Source organism: Papaver somniferum, unplaced genomic scaffold, assembly GCF_003573695.1.
Source record: "Papaver somniferum cultivar HN1 unplaced genomic scaffold, ASM357369v1 unplaced-scaffold_119, whole genome shotgun sequence".
In the NCBI taxonomy this organism is placed as follows: domain Eukaryota; kingdom Viridiplantae; phylum Streptophyta; class Magnoliopsida; order Ranunculales; family Papaveraceae; genus Papaver; species Papaver somniferum.
The window spans coordinates 5063276-5085171 of record NW_020620936.1 but is presented as its reverse complement, the minus strand read 5'-3'; positions in this window follow the sequence as shown (position 1 = coordinate 5085171).

Below are 21896 nucleotides of genomic sequence, written 5' to 3'. Positions count from 1 at the left end.
GAAGTCAAATTTCACAATAGAAGAAAGACGAAAGACCATGCAGAACTAATCCAAATCCTAACAAATTTCATCTATCTTGAATCAAATAGAAAGACAAAGCCAACATAAAAAGAAAGAATTCATAAAAATGTTGAATTTTATAAACGTTAACTAAAAAAAGTCTACACATTTCGATATAAGTCGGAAATTGATTTCTGAGACTAAATTGTAAACTAGATAACCTCATCTTTAACATAAAAAGTTTTAAAAATGTATTGTAATTACAACTAATATGTTCTAAGGCAATACGTCTAGTAAAAATTGCATTTCTATGTACGTTGATTCAAGAAAATATGAAGGAAGTCAAATTTCACAATAGAAGAAGGATGAAAGACCATGCAGAACTAATCCAAATCCTAACAAATTTCATCTATCTTGAATCAAATAGAAAGACAAAGCCAATACAAAAAGAAAGAGTTCATAAAAATGTTGAATTTTATATACATTAACTCAAAAAAGTCTACACATTTCGTTATAAGTCGGAAATTGATTGCTGAGACTAAATTGTAAACTAGATAACTCATTTTTAACACAAAATGTTTGAAAAATGTATTTTAATCACAAATATTATGTTCTAAGGCATTATGTCTAGTAAAAATTGCATTTCTATGTACGTTGATTCAAGAAAATATGAAGGGAGGAAAATTTCACAATAGAAGAAGGATGAAAGACAAGAAGAACTAATCCAAATCCTAACAAATTTCATCTATCTTGAATCAAATAGAAAGACAATGCCAACACAAAAAGAAAGAGTTCATAAAAATGTTGTATTTTATATACGTTAACTTAAAAAAGTCTACACACTTCGTTATAAGTCGGAAACTGATTTCTGAGACTAAATTGTAAACAAGATAAACTCATCTTTAACACAAAAAGTTTAAAAAATGTATTTTAATCACAAATATTATGTTCTAAGGCATTACGTCTAGTAAAAATTTCATTTCTATGTACGTTGATTCAAGAAAATATGAAGGGAGGAAAATTTCACAATAGAAGAAGGATGAAAGACCAAGAAGAACTAATCCAAATCCTAACAAATTTTATCTATCTTGAATCAAATAGAAAGACAATTCCAACACAAAAAGAAAGAGTTCATAAAAATGTTGAATTTTATATACGTTAACTTAAAAAAGTCTACACACTTCGTTATAAGTCGGAAACTGATTTCTGAGACTAAATTGTAAACAAGATAAACTCATCTTTAACACAAAAAGTTTGAAAAATGTATTTTAATCACAAATATTATGTTCTGAGGCATTACGTCTAGTAAAAATTGCATTTCTATGTACGTTGATTCAAGAAAATATGAAGGGAGGAAAATTTCACAATAGAAGAAGGATGAAAGACCAAGAAGAACTAATCCAAATCCTAACAAATTTCATCTATCTTGAATCAAATAGAAAGACAATGCCAACACAAAAAGGAAGAGTTCATAAAAATGTTGAATTTTATTTACGTTAACTTAAAAAAGTCTACACACTTCCTTATAAGTCAGAAACTGATTTCTGAGACTAAATTTTAAACTAGATAAACTAATCTTTAACAGAAAAAGTTTGAAAAATGTATTTTAACCACAAATATTATGTTCTAAGGCATTACGTCTAGTAAAAATTGCATTTCTATGTACGTTGATTCAAGAAATATGAAGGAAGTCAAATTTCACAATAGAAGAAGGATGAAAGACCATGCAGAACTAATCCAAATCATAACATATTTCATCTATTTTGAATCAAATAGAAAGACAAAGCCAACACAAAAAGAAAGAGTTCATAAAAATGTTGAATTTTATATACGTTAACTCAAAAAAGTATACACATTTCGTTATAAGTCGGAAATTGATTTCTGAGACTAAATTGTAAACTAGATAAACTCATCTTTAACAGAAAAAGTTTGAAAAATGTATTGTACTTACAATTAATATGTTCTATGGCAATAAGTCTAGTAAATTGCATTTCTATGTAAGTCTATTCAAGAAAATATGAAGGAAGTCAAATTTCACAATAGAAGAAGGATGAAAGACCATGCATAACTAATCCTAATCCTAATAAATTTCATCTACTTGAATCAAATAGAAAGAAAAAGCCAATACAAAAAGAAAGAGTTCATAAAAATGTTGAATTTTATATACGTTAACTCAAAAAAATCTACACACTTCGTTATAAGTCGGAAACTGATTTCTGAGACCAAATTGTAAACAAGATAAACTCATCTTTAACACAAAAACTTTGAAAAATGTATTTTAATCACAAATATTATGTTCTAAGGCATTACGTATAGTAAAAATTGCATTTCTATGTACGTTGATTCAAGAAAAACTAATCCAAACCCTAACAAATTTCATCTATCTTGAATCAAATAGAAAGACAATGCCAACACAAAAAGAAAGAGTTCATAAAAATGTTGAATTTTATATACGTTAACTTAAAAAAGTCTACACACTTCGTTATAAGTCGGAAACTGATTTCTGAGACTAAATTGTAAACAAGATAAACTCATCTTTAACACAAAAAGTTTAAAAAATGTATTTTAATCACAAATATTATGTTCATTTCTATGTACGTTGATTCAAGAAAATATGAAGGGAGGAAAATTTCACAATAGAAGAAGGATGAAAGACCAAGAAGAACTAATCCAAATCCTAACAAATTTTATCTATCTTGAATCAAATAGAAAGACAATGCCAACACAAAAAGAAAGAGTTCATAAAAATGTTGAATTTTATATACGTTAACTTAAAAAAGTCTACACACTTCGTTATAAGTCGGAAACTGATTTCTGAGACTAAATTGTAAACAAGATAAACTCATCTTTAACACAAAAAGTTTGAAAAATGTATTTTAATCACAAATATTATGTTCTAAGGCATTACGTCTAGTAAAAATTGCATTTCTATGTACGTTGATTCAAGAAAATATGAAGGGAGGAAAATTTCACAATAGAAGAAGGATGAAAGACCAAGAACAACTAATCCAAATCCTAACAAATTTCATCTACTTGAATCAAATAGAAAGAAAAAGCCAATACAAAAAGAAAGAGTTCATAAAAATGTTGAATTTTATATACGTTAACTCAAAAAAATCTACACACTTCGTTATAAGTCGGAAACTGATTTCTGAGACTAAATTGTAAACAAGATAAACTCATCTTTAACACAAAAAGTTTGAAAAATGTATTTTAATCACAAATATTATGTTCTAAGGCATTACGTCTAGTAAAAATTGCATTTCTATGTACGTTGATTCAAGAAAATATGAAGGGAGGAAAATTTCACAATAGAAGAAGGATGAAAGACCAAGAAGAACTAATCCACATCCTAAAAAATTTTATCTATTTTGAATCAAATAGAAAGACAATGCCAACACAAAAAGAAAGAGTTCATAAAAATGTTGAATTTTATATACGTTAACTTAAAAAAGTCTACACACTTCGTTATAAGTCGGAAACTGATTTCTGAGACTAAATTGTAAACAAGATAAACTCATCTTTAACACAAAAAGTTTGAAAAATGTATTTTAATCACAAATATTATGTTCTAAGGCATTACGTCTAGTAAAAATTGCATTTCTATGTACGTTGATTCAAGAAAATATGAAAGGAGGAAAATTTCACAGTAGAAAAAGGATGAAAGACCAAGAAGAACTAATCCAAATCCTACCAAATTTCATCTATCTTGAATCAAATAGAAAGACAATGCCAACACAAAAAGGAAGAGTTCATAAAAATGTTGAATTTTATTTACGTTAACTTAAAAAAGTCTACACACTTCGTTATAAGTCAGAAACTGATTTCTGAGACTAAATTTTAAACTAGATAAACTAATCTTTAACAGAAAAAGTTTGAAAAATGTATTTTAATAACAAATATTATGTTCTAAGGCATTACGTCTAGTAAAAATTGCATTTCTATGTACGTTGATTCAAGAATATATGAAGGAAGTCAAATTTCACAATAGAAGAAGGATGAAAGACCATGCAGAACTAATCCAAATCATAACATATTTCATCTATTTTGAATCAAATAGAAAGACAAAGCCAACACAAAAAGAAAGAGTTCATAAAAATGTTGAATTTTATATACGTTAACTCAAAAAAGTATACACATTTCGTTATAAGTCGGAAATTGATTTCTGAGACTAAATTGTAAACTAGATAAACTCATCTTTAACAGAAAAAGTTTGAAAAATGTATTGTACTTACAATTAATATGTTCTATGGCAATAAGTCTAGTAAATTGCATTTCTATGTAAGTCTATTCAAGAAAATATGAAGGAAGTCAAATTTCACAATAGAAGAAGGATGAAAGACCATGCATAACTAATCCCAATCCTAATAAATTTCATCTACTTGAATCAAATAGAAAGAAAAAGCCAATACAAAAAGAAAGAGTTCATAAAAATGTTGAATTTTATATATGTTAACTCAAAAAAATCTACACACTTCGTTATAAGTCGGAAACTGATTTCTGAGACTAAATTGTAAACAAGATAAACACATCTTTAACAGAAAAAGTTTGAAAAATGTATTTTAATCACAAATATTATGTTCTACGGCATTACATCTAGTAAAAATTGCATTTCTATGTACGTTGATTCAAGAAAATATGAAGGAAGTCAAATTTCACAATAGAAGAAGGATGAAAGACCATGCAGAACTAATCCAAATCCTAACTAATATCATCTATCTTGAATCAAATAGAAAGACAAAGCCAATACAAAAAGAAAGAGTTCATAAAAATGTTGAATTTTATATACGTTAACTCAAAAAAGTCTACACATTTCGTTATAAGTCGGAAATTGATTGCTGAGACTAAATTGTAAACTAGATAACTCATCTTTAACACAAAAAGTTTGAAAAATGTATTTTAATCACAAATATTATGTTCTAAGGCATTACGTCTAGTAAAAATTGCATTTCTATGTACATTGATTCAAGAAAATATGAAGGGAGGAAAATTTCACAATAGAAGAAGGATGAAAGACAAGAAGAACTAATCCAAATCCTAACAAATTTCATCTATCTTGAATCAAATAGAAATACAATGCCAACACAAAAAGAAAGAGTTCATAAAAATGTTAAATTTTATATACGTTAACTTAAAAAAGTCTACACACTTCGTTATAAGTCGGAAACTGATTTCTGAGACTAAATTGTAAACAAGATAAACTCATCTTTAACACAAAAAGTTTAAAAAATTTATTTTAATCACAAATATTATGTTCTAAGGCATTACGTATAGTAAAAATTGCATTTCTATGTATGTTGATTCAAGAAAATATGAAGGGAGGAAAATTTCACAATAGAAGAAGGATGAAAGACCAATAAGAACTAATCCAAATCCTAACAAATTTCATCTATCTTGAATCAAATAGAAAGACAATGCCAACACAAAAAGAAAGAGTTCATAAAAATGTAGAATTTTATATACGTTAACTCAAAAAAGTCTACACATTTCGTTATAAGTCGGAAATTGATTGCTGAGACTAAATTGTAAACTAGATAACTCATCTTTAACACAAAAGTTTGAAAAATGTATTTTAATCACAAATATTATGTTCTAAGGCATTACGTCTAGTAAAAATTGCATTTATATGTACGTTGATTCAAGAAAATATGAAGGGAGGAAAATTTCACAATAGAAGAAGGATGAAAGACCAAGAAGAACTAATCCAAATCCTAACAAATTTTATCTATCATGAATCAAATAGAAAGACAATGACAACACAAAAAGAAAGAGTTCATAAAAATGTTGAATTTTATATACGTTAACTTAAAAAAGTCTACACACTTCGTTATAAGTCGGAAACTGATTGCTGAGACTAATTTGTAAACAAGCTAAACTCATCTTTAACACAAAAAGTTTGAAAAATGTATTTTAATCACAAATATTATGTTCTAAGGCAATACGTCTAGTAAAAATTGCATTTCTATGTACGTTGATTCAAGAAAATATGAAGGGAGGAAAATTTCACAATAGAAGAAGGATGAAAGACCAAGAAGAACTAATCCAAATCCTAACAAATTTCATCTATCTTGAATCAAATAGAAAGACAAATCCAACACAAAAAGAAAGAGTTCATAAAAATGTTGAATTTTATATACGTTAACTCAAAAAAGTATACACATTTCGTTATAAGTCGGAAATTGATTTCTGAGACTAAATTGTAAACTAGATAAACTCATCTTTAACAGAAAAAGTTTGAAAAATGTATTGTACTTACAATTAATATGTTCTATGGCAATAAGTCTAGTAAATTGCATTTCTATGTAAGTCTATTCAAGAAAATATGAAGGAAGTCAAATTTCACAATAGAAGAAGGATGAAAGACCATGCATAACTAATCCTAATCCTAATAAATTTCATCTACTTGAATCAAATAGAAAGAAAAAGCCAATACAAAAAGAAAGAGTTCATAAAAATGTTGAATTTTATATACGTTAACTCAAAAAAATCTACACACTTCGTTATAAGTCGGAAACTGATTTCTGAGACCAAATTGTAAACAAGATAAACTCATCTTTAACACAAAAACTTTGAAAAATGTATTTTAATCACAAATATTATGTTCTAAGGCATTACGTATAGTAAAAATTGCATTTCTATGTACGTTGATTCAAGAAAAACTAATCCAAACCCTAACAAATTTCATCTATCTTGAATCAAATAGAAAGACAATGCCAACACAAAAAGAAAGAGTTCATAAAAATGTTGAATTTTATATACGTTAACTTAAAAAAGTCTACACACTTCGTTATAAGTCGGAAACTGATTTCTGAGACTAAATTGTAAACAAGATAAACTCATCTTTAACACAAAAAGTTTAAAAAATGTATTTTAATCACAAATATTATGTTCATTTCTATGTACGTTGATTCAAGAAAATATGAAGGGAGGAAAATTTCACAATAGAAGAAGGATGAAAGACCAAGAAGAACTAATCCAAATACTAACAAATTTTATCTATCTTGAATCAAATAGAGAGACAATGCCAACACAAAAAGAACGAGTTCATAAAAATGTTGAATTTTATATACGTTAACTTAAAAAAGTCTACACACTTCGTTATAAGTCGGAAACTGATTTCTGAGACTAAATTGTAAACAAGATAAACTCATCTTTAACACAAAAAGTTTGAAAAATGTATTTTAATCACAAATATTATGCTCTAAGGCATTACGTCTAGTAAAAATTGCATTTCTATGTACGTTGATTCAAGAAAATATGAAGGGAGAAAAATTTCACAATAGAAGAAGGATGAAAGACCAAGAACAAATAATCCAAATCCTAACAAATTTCATATACTTGAATCAAATAATAAGAAAAATCCAATACAAAAAGAAAGAGTTCATAAAAATGTTGAATTTTATATACGTTAACTCAAAAAAATCTACACACTTCATTATAAGTCGAACTGATTTCTGAGACTAAATTGTAAACAAGATAAACTCATCTTTAACACAAAAAGTTTGAAAAATGTATTTTAATCACAAATATTATGTTCTAAGGCATTACGTCTAGTAAAAATTGCATTTCTATGTACGTTGATTCAAGAAAATATGAAGGGAGGAAAATTTCACAATAGAAGAACGATGAAAGACCAAGAACAACTAATCCAAATCCTAACAAATTTCATCTATCTTGAATCAAATATAAAGTCAATGCCAACACAAAAAGAAAGAGTTCATAAAAATGTTGAATTTTATATACGTTAACTTAAAAAAGTCTACACACTTCGTTATAAGTCGGAAACTGATTTCTGAGACTAAATTGTAAACAAGATAAACTCATCTTTAACACAAAAAGTTTGAAAAATGTATTTTAATCACAAATATTATGTTCTAAGGCATTACGTCTAGTAAAAATTGCATTTCTATGTACGTTGATTCAAGAAAATATGAAGGGTGGAAAATTTCACAATAGAAGAAGGATGAAAGACCAAGAAGAACTAATCCAAATCCTAACAAATTACATCTATCTTGAATCAAATAGAAAGACAATGCCAACACAAAAATAAAGAATTCATAAAAATGTTGAATTTTATATACGTTAACTTAAAAAAGTCTACACACTTCGTTATAAGTCGGAAACTGATTTCTGAGACTATATTGTAAACAAGATAAACTCATCTTTAACACAAAAAGTTTGAAAAATGTATTTTAATCACAAATATTATGTTCTAAGGCATTACGTCTAGTAAAAATTGCATTTCTATGTACGTTGATTCAAGAAAATATGAAGGGAGGAAAATTTCACAATAGAAGAAGGATAAAAGACCAAGAACAACTAATCCAAATCCTAACAAATTTCATCTATCTTGAATCCAATAGAAAGACAATGCCAACACAAAAAGAAAGAGTTCATAAAAATGTTGAATTTTATATACGTTAACTTAAAAAATCTACACACTTCGTTATAAGTCGGAAACTGATTTCTGAGACTAAATTGTAAACAAGATAAACTAATCTTTAACAGAAAAAGTTTGAAAAATGTATTTTAATCACAAATATTATGTTCTAAGGCATTACCTCTAGTAAAAATTGCATTTCTATGTACGTTGATTCAAGAATATATGAAGGAAGTCAAATTTCACAATAGAAGAAGGATGAAAGACCATGCAGAACTAATCCAAATCCTAACAAATTTCATCTATCTTGAATCAAATAGAAAGACAAAGCCAATACAAAAACAAAGAGTTCATAAAAATGTTGAATTTTATATACGTTAACTCAAAAAAGTCTACACATTTCGTTATAAGTCGGAAATTGATTGCTGAGACTAAATTGTAAACTAGATAAACTCATCTTTAACACAAAAAGTTTGAAAAATGTATTTTAATCACAAATATTATGTTCTAAGGCATTACGTCTAGTAAAAATTGCATTTCTATGTACGTTGATTCAAGAAAATATGAAGGGAGGAAAATTTCACAATAGAAGAAGGATGAAAGACCAAGAACAACTAATCCAAATCCTAACAAATTTCATCTATCTTGAATCAAATAGAAAGACAATGCCAACACAAAAAGAAAGAGTTCATAAAAATGTTGAATTTTATATACGTTAACTTAAAAAAGTCTACACACTTCGTTATAAGTCGGAAACTGATTTCTGAGACTAAATTGTAAACAAGATAAACTCATCTTTAACACAAAAAGTTTAAAAAATGTATTTTAATCACAAATATTATGTTCTAAGGCATTACGTCTAGTAAAAATTGCATTTCTATGTACGTTGATTCAAGAAAATATGAAGGGAGGAAAATTTCACAATAGAAGAAGGATGAAAGACCAAGAAGAACTAATCCAAATCCTAAAATTTTTTATCTATCTTGAATCAAATAGAAAGACAATGCCAACACAAAAAGAAAGAGTTCATAAAAATGTTGAATTTTATATACGTTAACTCTAAAAAATCTACACACTTCGTTATAAGTCGGAAACTGATTTCTGAGACTAAATTGTAAACAAGATAAACTCATCTTTAACACAAAAAGTTTGAAAAATGTATTTTAATCATAAATATTATGTTCTAAGGCATTAAGTCTAGTAAAAATTGCATTTCTATGTACGTTGATTCAAGAAAATATGAAGGGAGGAAAATTTCACAATAGAAGAAGGATGAAAGACCAAGAAGAACTAATCCAAATCCTAACAAATTTCATCTATCTTGAATCAAATAGAAACACAATGCCAACACAAAAAGAAAGAGTTCATAAAAATGTTGAATTTTATATACGTTAACTTAAAAAAGTCTACACACTTCGTTATAAGTCGGAAACTTATTTCTGAGACTAAATTGTAAACAAGATAAACTCATCTTTAACACAAAAAGTTTGAAAAATGTATTTTAATCATAAATATTATGTTCTAAGGCATTAAGTCTAGTAAAAATTGCATTTCTATGTACGTTGATTCAAGAAAATATGAAGGGAGGAAAATTTCACAATAGAAGAAGAATGAAAGACCAAGAAGAACTAATCCAAATCCTAACAAATTTCATCTATATTGAATCAAATAGAAAGACAATGCCAACACAACACGAAAACGTTCATAAAAATGTTGAATTTTATAAACGTTAACTTAAAAAAGTCTACACACTTCGTTATAAGTCGGAAACTGATTTCTGAGACTAAATTGTAAACAAGATAAACTCATCTTTAACACAAAAAGTTTGAAAAATGTATTTTAATCATAAATATTATGTTCTAAGGCATTAAGTCTAGTAAAAATTGCATTTCTATGTACGTTGATTCAAGAAAATATGAAGGGAGGAAAATTTCACAATAGAAGAAGGATGAAAGACCAAGAAGAACTAATCCAAATCCTAACAAATTTCATCTATCTTGAATCAAATAGAAAGACAATGCCAACACAAAAAGAAAGAGTTCATAAAAATGTTGAATTTTATACACGTTAACTTAAAAAAGTCTACACACTTCGTTATAAGTCAGAAACTGATTTCTGAGACTAAATTTTAAACTAGATAAACTAATCTTTAACAGACAAAGTTTGAAAAATGTATTTTAATAACAAATATTATGTTCTAAGGCGTTACGTCTAGTAAAAATTGCATTTCTATGTACGTTGATTCAAGAAAATATGAAGGAAGTCAAATTTCACAATAGAAGAAGGAAGAAAGACCATGCAGAACTAATCCAAATCATAACATATTTCATCTATTTTGAATCAAATAGAAAGACAAAGCCAACACAAAAAGAAAGAGTTCATAAGAATGTTGAATTTTATATACGTTAACTCAAAAAAGTATACACATTTCGTTATAGGTCGGAAATTGATTTCTGAGACTAAATTTTAAACTAGATAAACTCATCTTTAACAAACAAAGTTTGAAAAATGTATTGTACTTACAATTAATATGTTCTATGGCAATAAGTCTAGTAAATTGCATTTCTATGTACGTTGATTCAAGAAAATATGAAGGGAGGAAAATTTCACAATAGAAGAAGGATGATAGACCAAGAACAACTAATCTAAATCCTAACAAATTTCATCTACTTGAATCAAATAGAAAGAAAAAGCCAATACAAAAAGAAAGAGTTCATAAAAATGTTGAATTTTATATACGTTAACTCAAAAAAATCTACACACTTCGTTATAAGTCGGAAACTGATTTCTGAGACTAAATTGTAAACAAGATAAACTCATCTTTAACACAAAAAGTTTGAAAAATGTATTTTAATCACAAATATTATGTTCTAAGGCATTACGTCTAGTAAAAATTGCATTTCTATGTACGTTGATTCAAGAAAATATGAAGGGAGGAAAATTTCACAATAGAAGAAGGATGAAAGACCAAGAAGAACTAATCCACATCCTAAAAATTTTTATCTATTTTGAATCAAATAGAAAGACAATGCCAACACAAAAAGAAAGAGTTCATAAAAATGTTGAATTTTATATACGTTAACTTAAAAAAGTCTACACACTTCGTTATAAGTCGGAAACTGATTTCTGAGACTAAATTGTAAACAAGATAAACTCATCTTTAACACAAAAAGTTTGAAAAATGTATTTTAATCACAAATATTATGTTTTAAGGCATTACGTCTGGTAAAAATTGCATTTCTATGTACGTTAATTCAAGAAAATATGAAGGGAGGAAAATTTCACAATAGAAGAAGGATGAAAGACCAAGAAGTACTAATCTAAATCCTAACAAATTTCATCTATCTTGAATCAAATAGAAAGACAATGCCAACACAAAAAGAAAGAGTTCATAAAAATGTTGAATTTTATATACGTTAACTTAAAAAAGTCTACACACTTCGTTATAAGTCAGAAACTGATTTCTGAGACTAAATTTTAAACTAGATAAACTAATCTTTAACAGAAAAAGTTTGAAAAATGTATTTTAATAACAAATATTATGTTCTAAGGCATTATGTCTTGTAAAAATTGCATTTCTATGTATGTTGATTCAAGAATATATGAAGGAAGTCAAATTTCACAATAGAAGAAGGATGAAAGACCATGCAGAACTAATCCAAATCATAACATATTTCATCTATTTTGAATCAAATAGAAAGACAAAGCCAACACAAAAAGAAAGAGTTCATAAAAATGTTGAATTTTATATACGTTAACTCAAAAAAGTATACACATTTCGTTATAAGTCGGAAATTGATTTCTGAGACTAAATTGTAAACTAGATAAACTCATCTTTAACAGAAAAAGTTTGAAAAATGTATTGTACTTACAATTAATATGTTCTACGGCAATAAGTCTAGTAAATTGCATTTCTATGTAAGTCTATTCAAGAAAATATGAAGGAAGTCAAATTTCACAATAGAAGAAGGATGAAAGACCATGCATAACTAATCCTAATCCTAATAAATTTCATCTACTTGAATCAAATAGAAAGAAAAAGCCAATACAAAAAGAAAGAGTTCATAAAAATGTGGAATTTTATATACGTTAACTCAAAAAAATCTACACACTTCGTTATAAGTCGGAAACTGATTTCTGAGACTAAATTGTAAACAAGATAAACTCATCTTTAACACAAAAAGTTTAAAAAATGTATTTTAATCACAAATATTATGTTCTAAGGCTTTACGTCTAGTAAAAATTGCATTTCTATGTACGTTGATTTAAGAAAATATGAAGGGAGGAAAATTTCACAATAGAAGAAGGATGAAAGACCAAGAAGAACTAATCCAAATCCTAAAAATTTTTATCTATCTTGAATCAAATAGAATGACAATGCCAACACAAAAAGAAAGAGTTCATAAAAATGTTGAATTTTATATACGTTAACTTAAAAAAGTCTACACACTTCGTTATAAGTCGGAAACTGATTTCTGAGACTAAATTGTAAACAAGATAAACTCATCTTTAACACAAAATGTTTGAAAAATGTATTTTAATCACAAATATTATGTTCTAAGGCATTACGTCTGGTAAAAATTGCATTTCCATGTACGTTGATTCAAGAAAATATGAAGGGAGGAAAATTTCACAATAGAAGAAGGGTGAAAGACCAAGAAGAACTAATCAAATCCTAACAAATTTCATCTATCTTGAATCAAACAGAAAGACAATGCCAACACAAAAAGAAAGAGTTCATAAAAATGTAGAATTTTATATACGTTAACTTAAAAAAATCTACACACTTCGTTATAAGTCGGAAACTGATTTCTGAGACTAAATTGTAAACAAGATAAACTCATCTTTAACACAAAAAGTTTGAAAAATGTATTTTAATCACAAATATTATGTTCTAAGGCATTACGTCTAGTAAAAATTGCATTTCTATGTACGTTGATTCAAGAAAATATGAAGGGAGGAAAATTTCACAATAGAAGAAGGATGAAAGACCAAGAAGAACTAATCCAAATCCTAACAAATTTCATCTATCTTGAATCAAATAGAAAGACAATGCCAACACAAAAAGGAAGAGTTCATAAAAATGTTGAATTTTATTTACGTTAACTTAAAAAAGTCTACACACTTCGTTATAAGTCAGAAACTGATTTCTGAGACTAAATTTTAAACTAGATAAACTAATCTTTAACAGAAAAAGTTTGAAAAATGTATTTTAATAACAAATATTATGTTCTAAGGCATTACGTCTAGTAAAAATTGCATTTCTATGTACGTTGATTCAAGAATATATGAAGGAAGTCAAATTTCACAATAGAAGAAGGATGAAAGACCATGCAGAACTAATCCAAATCATAACATATTTCATCTATTTTGAATCAAATAGAAAGACAAAGCCAACACAAAAAGAAAGAGTTCATAAAAATGTTGAATTTTATATACGTTAACTCAAAAAAGTATACACATTTCGTTATAGGTCGGAAATTGATTTCTGAGACTAAATTGTAAACTAGATAAACTCATCTTTAACAGACAAAGTTTGAAAAATGTATTGTACTTACAATTAATATGTTCTATGGCAATAAGTCTAGTAAATTGCATTTCTATGTAAGTCTATTCAAGAAAATATGAAGGAAGTCAAATTTCACAATAGAAGAAGGATGAAAGACCATGCATAACTAATCCTAATCCTAATAAATTTCATCTACTTGAATCAAATAGAAAGAAAAAGCCAATACAAAAAGAAAGAGTTCATAAAAATGTTGAATTTTATATACGTTAACTCAAAAAAATCTACACACTTCGTTATAATTCGGAAACTGATTTCTGAGACTAAATTGTAAACAAGATAAACTCATCTTTCACACAAAAAGTTTAAAAAATGTATTTTAATCACAAATATTATGTTCTAAGGCATTACGTCTAGTAAAAATTGCATTTCTATGTACGTTGATTCAAGAAAATATGAAGGGAGGAAAATTTCACAATATAAGAAGGATGAAAGACCAAGAAGAACTAATCCAAATACTAACAAATTTTATCTATCTTGAATCAAATAGAGAGACAATGCCAACACAAAAAGAACGAGTTCATAAAAATGTTGAATTTTATATACGTTAACTTAAAAAAGTCTACACACTTCGTTATAAGTCGGAAACTGATTTCTGAGACTAAATTGTAAACAAGATAAACTCATCTTTAACACAAAAAGTTTGAAAAATGTATTTTAATCACAAATATTATGTTATAAGGCATTACGTCTAGTAAAAATTGCATTTCTATGTACGTTGATTCAAGAAAATATGAAGGGAGGAAAATTTCACAATAGAAGAAGGATGAAAGACCAAGAACAACTAATCCAAATCCTAACAAATTTCATCTATCTTGAATCAAATAGAAAGACAATGCCAACACAAAAAGAAAGAGTTCATAAAAATGTTGAATTTTATATACGTTAACTCTAAAAAATCTACACACTTCGTTATAAGTCGGAAACTGATTTCTGAGACTAAATTGTAAACAAGATAAACTCATCTTTAACACAAAAAGTTTGAAAAATGTATTTTAATCATAAATATTATGTTCTAAGGCATTACGTCTAGTAAAAATTGCATTTCTATGTACGTTGATTCAAGAAAATATGAAGGGAGGAAAATTTCACAATAGAAGAAGGATGAAAGACCAAGAACAACTAATCCAAATCATAACATATTTCATCTATTTTGAATCAAATAGAAAGACAAAGCCAACACAAAAAGAAAGAGTTCATAAAAATGTTGAATTTTATATACGTTAACTCAAAAAAGTATACACATTTCGTTATAAGTCGGAAATTGATTTCTGAGACTAAATTGTAAACTAGATAAACTCATCTTTAACAGAAAAAGTTTGAAAAATGTATTGTACTTACAATTAATATGTTCTATGGCAATAAGTCTAGTAAATTGCATTTCTATGTAAGTCTATTCAAGAAAATATGAAGGAAGTCAAATTTCACAATAGAAGAAGGATGAAAGACCATGCATAACTAATCCCAATCCTAATAAATTTCATCTACTTGAATCAAATAGAAAGAAAAAGCCAATACAAAAAGAAAGAGTTCATAAAAATGTTGAATTTTATATATGTTAACTCAAAAAAATCTACACACTTCGTTATAAGTCGGAAACTGATTTCTGAGACTAAATTGTAAACAAGATAAACACATCTTTAACAGAAAAAGTTTGAAAAATGTATTTTAATCACAAATATTATGTTCTACGGCATTACATCTAGTAAAAATTGCATTTCTATGTACGTTGATTCAAGAAAATATGAAGGAAGTCAAATTTCACAATAGAAGAAGGATGAAAGACCAAGAAGAACTAATCCAAATACTAACAAATTTTATCTATCTTGAATCAAATAGAGAGACAATGCCAACACAAAAAGAACGAGTTCATAAAAATGTTGAATTTTATATACGTTAACTTAAAAAAGTCTACACACTTCGTTATAAGTCGGAAACTGATTTCTGAGACTAAATTGTAAACAAGATAAACTCATCTTTAACACAAAAAGTTTGAAAAATGTATTTTAATCACAAATATTATGCTCTAAGGCATTACGTCTAGTAAAAATTGCATTTCTATGTACGTTGATTCAAGAAAATATGAAGGGAGAAAAATTTCACAATAGAAGAAGGATGAAAGACCAAGAAGAACTAATCCAAATCCTAACAAATTTCATCTATCTTGAATCAAATAGAAAGACAAATCCAACACAAAAAGAAAGAGTTCATAAAAATGTTGAATTTTATATACGTTAACTCAAAAAAGTATACACATTTCGTTATAAGTCGGAAATTGATTTCTGAGACTAAATTGTAAACTAGATAAACTCAGCTTTAACAGAAAAAGTTTGAAAAATGTATTGTACTTACAATTAATATGTTCTATGGCAATAAGTCTAGTAAATTGCATTTCTATGTAAGTCTATTCAAGAAAATATGAAGGAAGTCAAATTTCACAATAGAAGAAGGATGAAAGACCATGCATAACTAATCCTAATCCTAATAAATTTCATCTACTTGAATCAAATAGAAAGAAAAAGCCAATACAAAAAGAAAGAGTTCATAAAAATGTTGAATTTTATATACGTTAACTCAAAAAAATCTACACACTTCGTTATAAGTCGGAAACTGATTTCTGAGACTAAATTGTAAACAAGATAAACTCATCTTTAACACAAAAAGTTTGAAAAATGTATTTTAATCACAAATATTATGTTCTAAGGCATTACGTCTAGTAAAAATTGCATTTCTATGTACGTTGATTCAAGAAAATATGAAGGGAGGAAAATTTCACAATGGAAGAAGGATAAAAGACCAAGAAGAACTAATCCAAATCCTAACAAATTTCATCTATCTTGAATCAAATAGAAAGACAATGCCAACACAAAAAGAAAGAGTTCATAAAAATGTTGAATTTTATATACGTTAACTTAAAAAAGTCTACACACTTCGTTATAAGTCGGAAACTGATTTCTGAGACTAAATTGTAAACAAGATAAACTCATCTTTAACACAAAAAGTTTGAAAAATGTATTTTAATCACAAATATTATGTTCTAAGGCATTACGTCTAGTAAAAATTGCATTTCTATGTACGTTGATTCAAGAAAATATGAAAGGAGGAAAATTTCACAGTAGAAAAAGGATGAAAGACCAAGAAGAACTAATCCAAATCCTACCAAATTTCATCTATCTTGAATCAAATAGAAAGACAATGCCAACACAAAAAGGAAGAGTTCATAAAAATGTTGAATTTTATTTACGTTAACTTAAAAAAGTCTACACACTTCGTTATAAGTCAGAAACTGATTTCTGAGACTAAATTTTAAACTAGATAAACTAATCTTTAACAGAAAAAGTTTGAAAAATGTATTTTAATAACAAATATTATGTTCTAAGGCATTACGTCTAGTAAAAATTGCATTTCTATGTACGTTGATTCAAGAATATATGAAGGAAGTCAAATTTCACAATAGAAGAAGGATGAAAGACCATGCAGAACTAATCCAAATCATAACATATTTCATCTATTTTGAATCAAATAGAAAGACAAAGCCAACACAAAAAGAAAGAGTTCATAAAAATGTTGAATTTTATATACGTTAACTCAAAAAAGTATACACATTTCGTTATAAGTCGGAAATTGATTTCTGAGACTAAATTGTAAACTAGATAAACTCATCTTTAACAGAAAAAGTTTGAAAAATGTATTGTACTTACAATTAATATGTTCTATGGCAATAAGTCTAGTAAATTGCATTTCTATGTAAGTCTATTCAAGAAAATATGAAGGAAGTCAAATTTCACAATAGAAGAAGGATGAAAGACCATGCATAACTAATCCTAATCCTAATAAATTTCATCTACTTGAATCAAATAGAAAGAAAAAGCCAATACAAAAAGAAAGAGTTCATAAAAATGTGGAATTTTATATACGTTAACTCAAAAAAATCTACACACTTCGTTATAAGTCGGAAACTGATTTCTGAGACTAAATTGTAAACAAGATAAACTCATCTTTAACACAAAAAGTTTAAAAAATGTATTTTAATCACAAATATTATGTTCTAAGGCTTTACGTCTAGTAAAAATTGCATTTCTATGTACGTTGATTTAAGAAAATATGAAGGGAGGAAAATTTCACAATAGAAGAAGGATGAAAGACCAAGAAGAACTAATCCAAATCCTAAAAATTTTTATCTATCTTGAATCAAATAGAATGACAATGCCAACACAAAAAGAAAGAGTTCATAAAAATGTTGAATTTTATATACGTTAACTTAAAAAAGTCTACACACTTCGTTATAAGTCGGAAACTGATTTCTGAGACTAAATTGTAAACAAGATAAACTCATCTTTAACACAAAAAGTTTGAAAAATGTACTTTAATCACAAATATTATGTTCTAAGGCATTACGTCTAGTAAAAATTGCATTTCTATGTACGTTGATTCAAGAAAATATGAAGGGAGGAAAATTTCACAATAGAAGAAGGATGAAAGACCAAGAAGAACTAATCCAAATCCTAACAAATTTCATCTATCTTGAATCAAATAGAAAGACAATGCCAACACAAAATGAAAGAGTTCATAAAAATGTTGAATTTTATAAACGTTAACTTAAAAAAGTCTACACACTTCGTTATAAGTCGGAAACTGATTTCTGAGACTAAATTGTAAACAAGTTTGAAAAATGTATTTTAATCATAAATATTATGTTCTAAGGCATTAAGTCTAGTAAAAATTGCATTTCTATGTACGTTGATTCAAGAAAATATGAAGGGAGGAAAATTTCACAATAGAAGAAGGATGAAAGACCAAGAAGAACTATTCCAAATCCTAACAAATTTCATCTATCTTGAATCAAATAGAAAGACAATGCCAACACAAAAAGAAAGAGTTCATAAAAATGTTGAATTTTATATACGTTAACTTAAAAAAGTCTACACACTTCGTTATAAGTCGGAAACTGATTTCTGAGACTAAATTGTAAACAAGATAAACTCATCTTTAACACAAAAATTTTGAAAAATGTATTTTAATCACAAATATTATGTTCTAAGGCATTACGTCTAGTAAAAATTGCATTTCTATGTACGTTGATTCAAGAAAATATGAAGGGAGGAAAATTTCACAATGGAAGAAGGATAAAAGACCAAGAAGAACTAATCCAAATCCTAACAAATTTCATCTATCTTGAATCAAATAGAAAGATAATGCCAACACAAAAAGAAAGAGTTCATAAAAATGTTGAATTTTATATACGTTGACTTAAAAAATCTACACACTTCGTTATAAGTCGGAAACTGATTTCTAAGACTAAATTATAAACAAGATAAACTCATCTTTAACACAAAAAGTTTGAAAAATGTATTTTAATCACAAATATTATGTTCTAAGGCATTACATCTAGTAAAAATTCCATTTCTATGTACGTTGATTCAAGAAAATATGAAGGGAGGAAAATTTCACAATAGAAGAAGGATGAAAGACCAAGAAGAACTAATCCAAATCCTAACAAATTTCATCTATCTTGAATCAAATAGAAAGACAATGCCAACACAAAAAGAAAGAGTTCATAAAAATGTTGAATTTTATATACGTTAACTTAAAAAAGTCTACACACTTCGTTATAAGTCGGAAACTGATTTCTGAGACTAAATTGTAAACAAGATAAACTCATCTTTAACACAAAAAGTTTAAAAAATGTATTTTAATCACAAATATTATGTTCTAAGGCATTACGTCTAGTAAAAATTGCATTTCTATGTACGTTGATTCAAGAAAATATGAAGGGAGGAAAATTTCACAATAGAAGAAGGATGAAAGACCAAGAAGAACTAATCCAAATCCTAAAATTTTTTATCTATCTTGAATCAAATAGAAAGACAATGCCAACACAAAAAGAAAGAGTTCATAAAAATGTTGAATTTTATATACGTTAACTCTAAAAAATCTACACACTTCGTTATAAGTCGGAAACTGATTTCTGAGACTAAATTGTAAACAAGATAAACTCATCTTTAACACAAAAAGTTTGAAAAATGTATTTTAATCATAAATATTATGTTCTAAGGCATTAAGTCTAGTAAAAATTGCATTTCTATGTACGTTGATTCAAGAAAATATGAAGGGAGGAAAATTTCACAATAGAAGAAGGATGAAAGACCAAGAACAACTAATCCAAATCCTAACAAATTTCATCTACTTGAATCAAATAGAAAGAAAAAGCCAATACAAAAAGAAAGGGTTCATAAAAATGTTGATTTTATATACGTTAACTCAAAAAAATCTACACACTTCGTTATAAGTCGGAAACTGATTTCTGAGACTAAATTGTAAACAAGATAAACTCATCTGTAGCACAAAAAGTTTGAAAAATGTATTTTAATCACAAATATTATGTTCTAAGGCATTACGTCTAGTAAAAATTGCATTTCTATGTACGTTGATTCAAGAAAATATGAAGGGAGGAAAATGTCACAATAGAAGAAGGATGAAAGACCAAGAACAACTAATCCAAATCCTAACAAATTTCATCTATCTTGAATCAAATAGAAAGACAATGCCAACACAAAAAGAAAGAGTTCATAAAAATGTTGAATTTTATATACGTTAACTTAAAAAAGTCTACACACTTCGTTATAAGTCGGAAACTGATTTCTGAGACTAAATTGTAAACAAGATAAACTCATCTTTAACACAAAAAGTTTAAAAAATGTATTTTAATCACAAATATTATGTTCTAAGGCATTACGTCTAGTAAAAATTGCATTTCTATGTACGTTGATTCAAGAAAATATGAAGGGAGGAAAATTTCACAATAGAAGAAGGATGAAAGACCAAGAAGAACTAATCCAAATCCTAAATTTTTTTATCTATCTTGAATCAAATAGAAAGACAATGCCAACACAAAAAGAAAGAGTTCATAAAAATGTTGAATTTTATATACGTTAACTTAAAAAAGTCTGCACACTTCGTTATAAGTCGGAAACTGATTTCTGAGACTAAATTGTAAACAAGATAAACTCATCTGTAACACAAAAAGTTTGAAAAATGTATTTTAATCACAAATATTATGTTCTAAGGCATTACGTCTAGTAAAAATTGCATTTCTATGTACGTTGATTCAAGAAAATATGAAGGGAGGAAAATTTCACAATAGAAGAAGGATGAAAGACCAAGAAGAACTAATCCAAATCCTAACAAATTTCATCTATCTTGAATCAAATAGAAAGACAATGCCAACACAAAAAGAAAGAGTTCATAAAAATGTTGAATTTTATATACGTTAACTTAAAAAAGTCTACAGACTTCGTTATAAGTCGGAAACTGGTTTCTGAGACTAAATTGTAAACTAGATAAACTAATCTTTAACAGAAAAAGTTTGAAAAATGTATTTTAATCACAAATATTATGTTCTAAGGCATTACATCTAGTAAAAATTGCATTTCTATGTACGTTGATTCAAGAAAATATGAAGGAAGGAAAATTTCACAATAGAAGAAGGATGAAAGACCAAGAAGAACTAATCCAAATCCTAACAAATTTCATCTATCTTGAATCAAATAGAAAAACAATGCCAACACAAAAAGAAAGAATTCATAAAAATGTTGAATTTATATACGTTAACTTAAAAAAGTCTACACACTTCGTTATAAGTCGAAAATTGATTTGTAAGACTAAATTGTAAATGAGATAAACTCATATATAACAGAAAAAGTTTGAAAAATGTATTGTAATTACAATTAATATGTTCTAAGGCAACACGTCTAGTAAAAATTGCATTTCTATGTATGTTGATTCAAGAAAATATGAAGGAAGTCAAATTTCACAACAGAAGAAAGACGAAAGACCATGCAGAACTAATCCAAATCCTAACAAATTTCATCTATCTTGAATCAAATAGAAAGACAAAGCCAACATAAAAAGAAAGAGTTCATAAAAATGTTGAATTTTATATACGTTAAC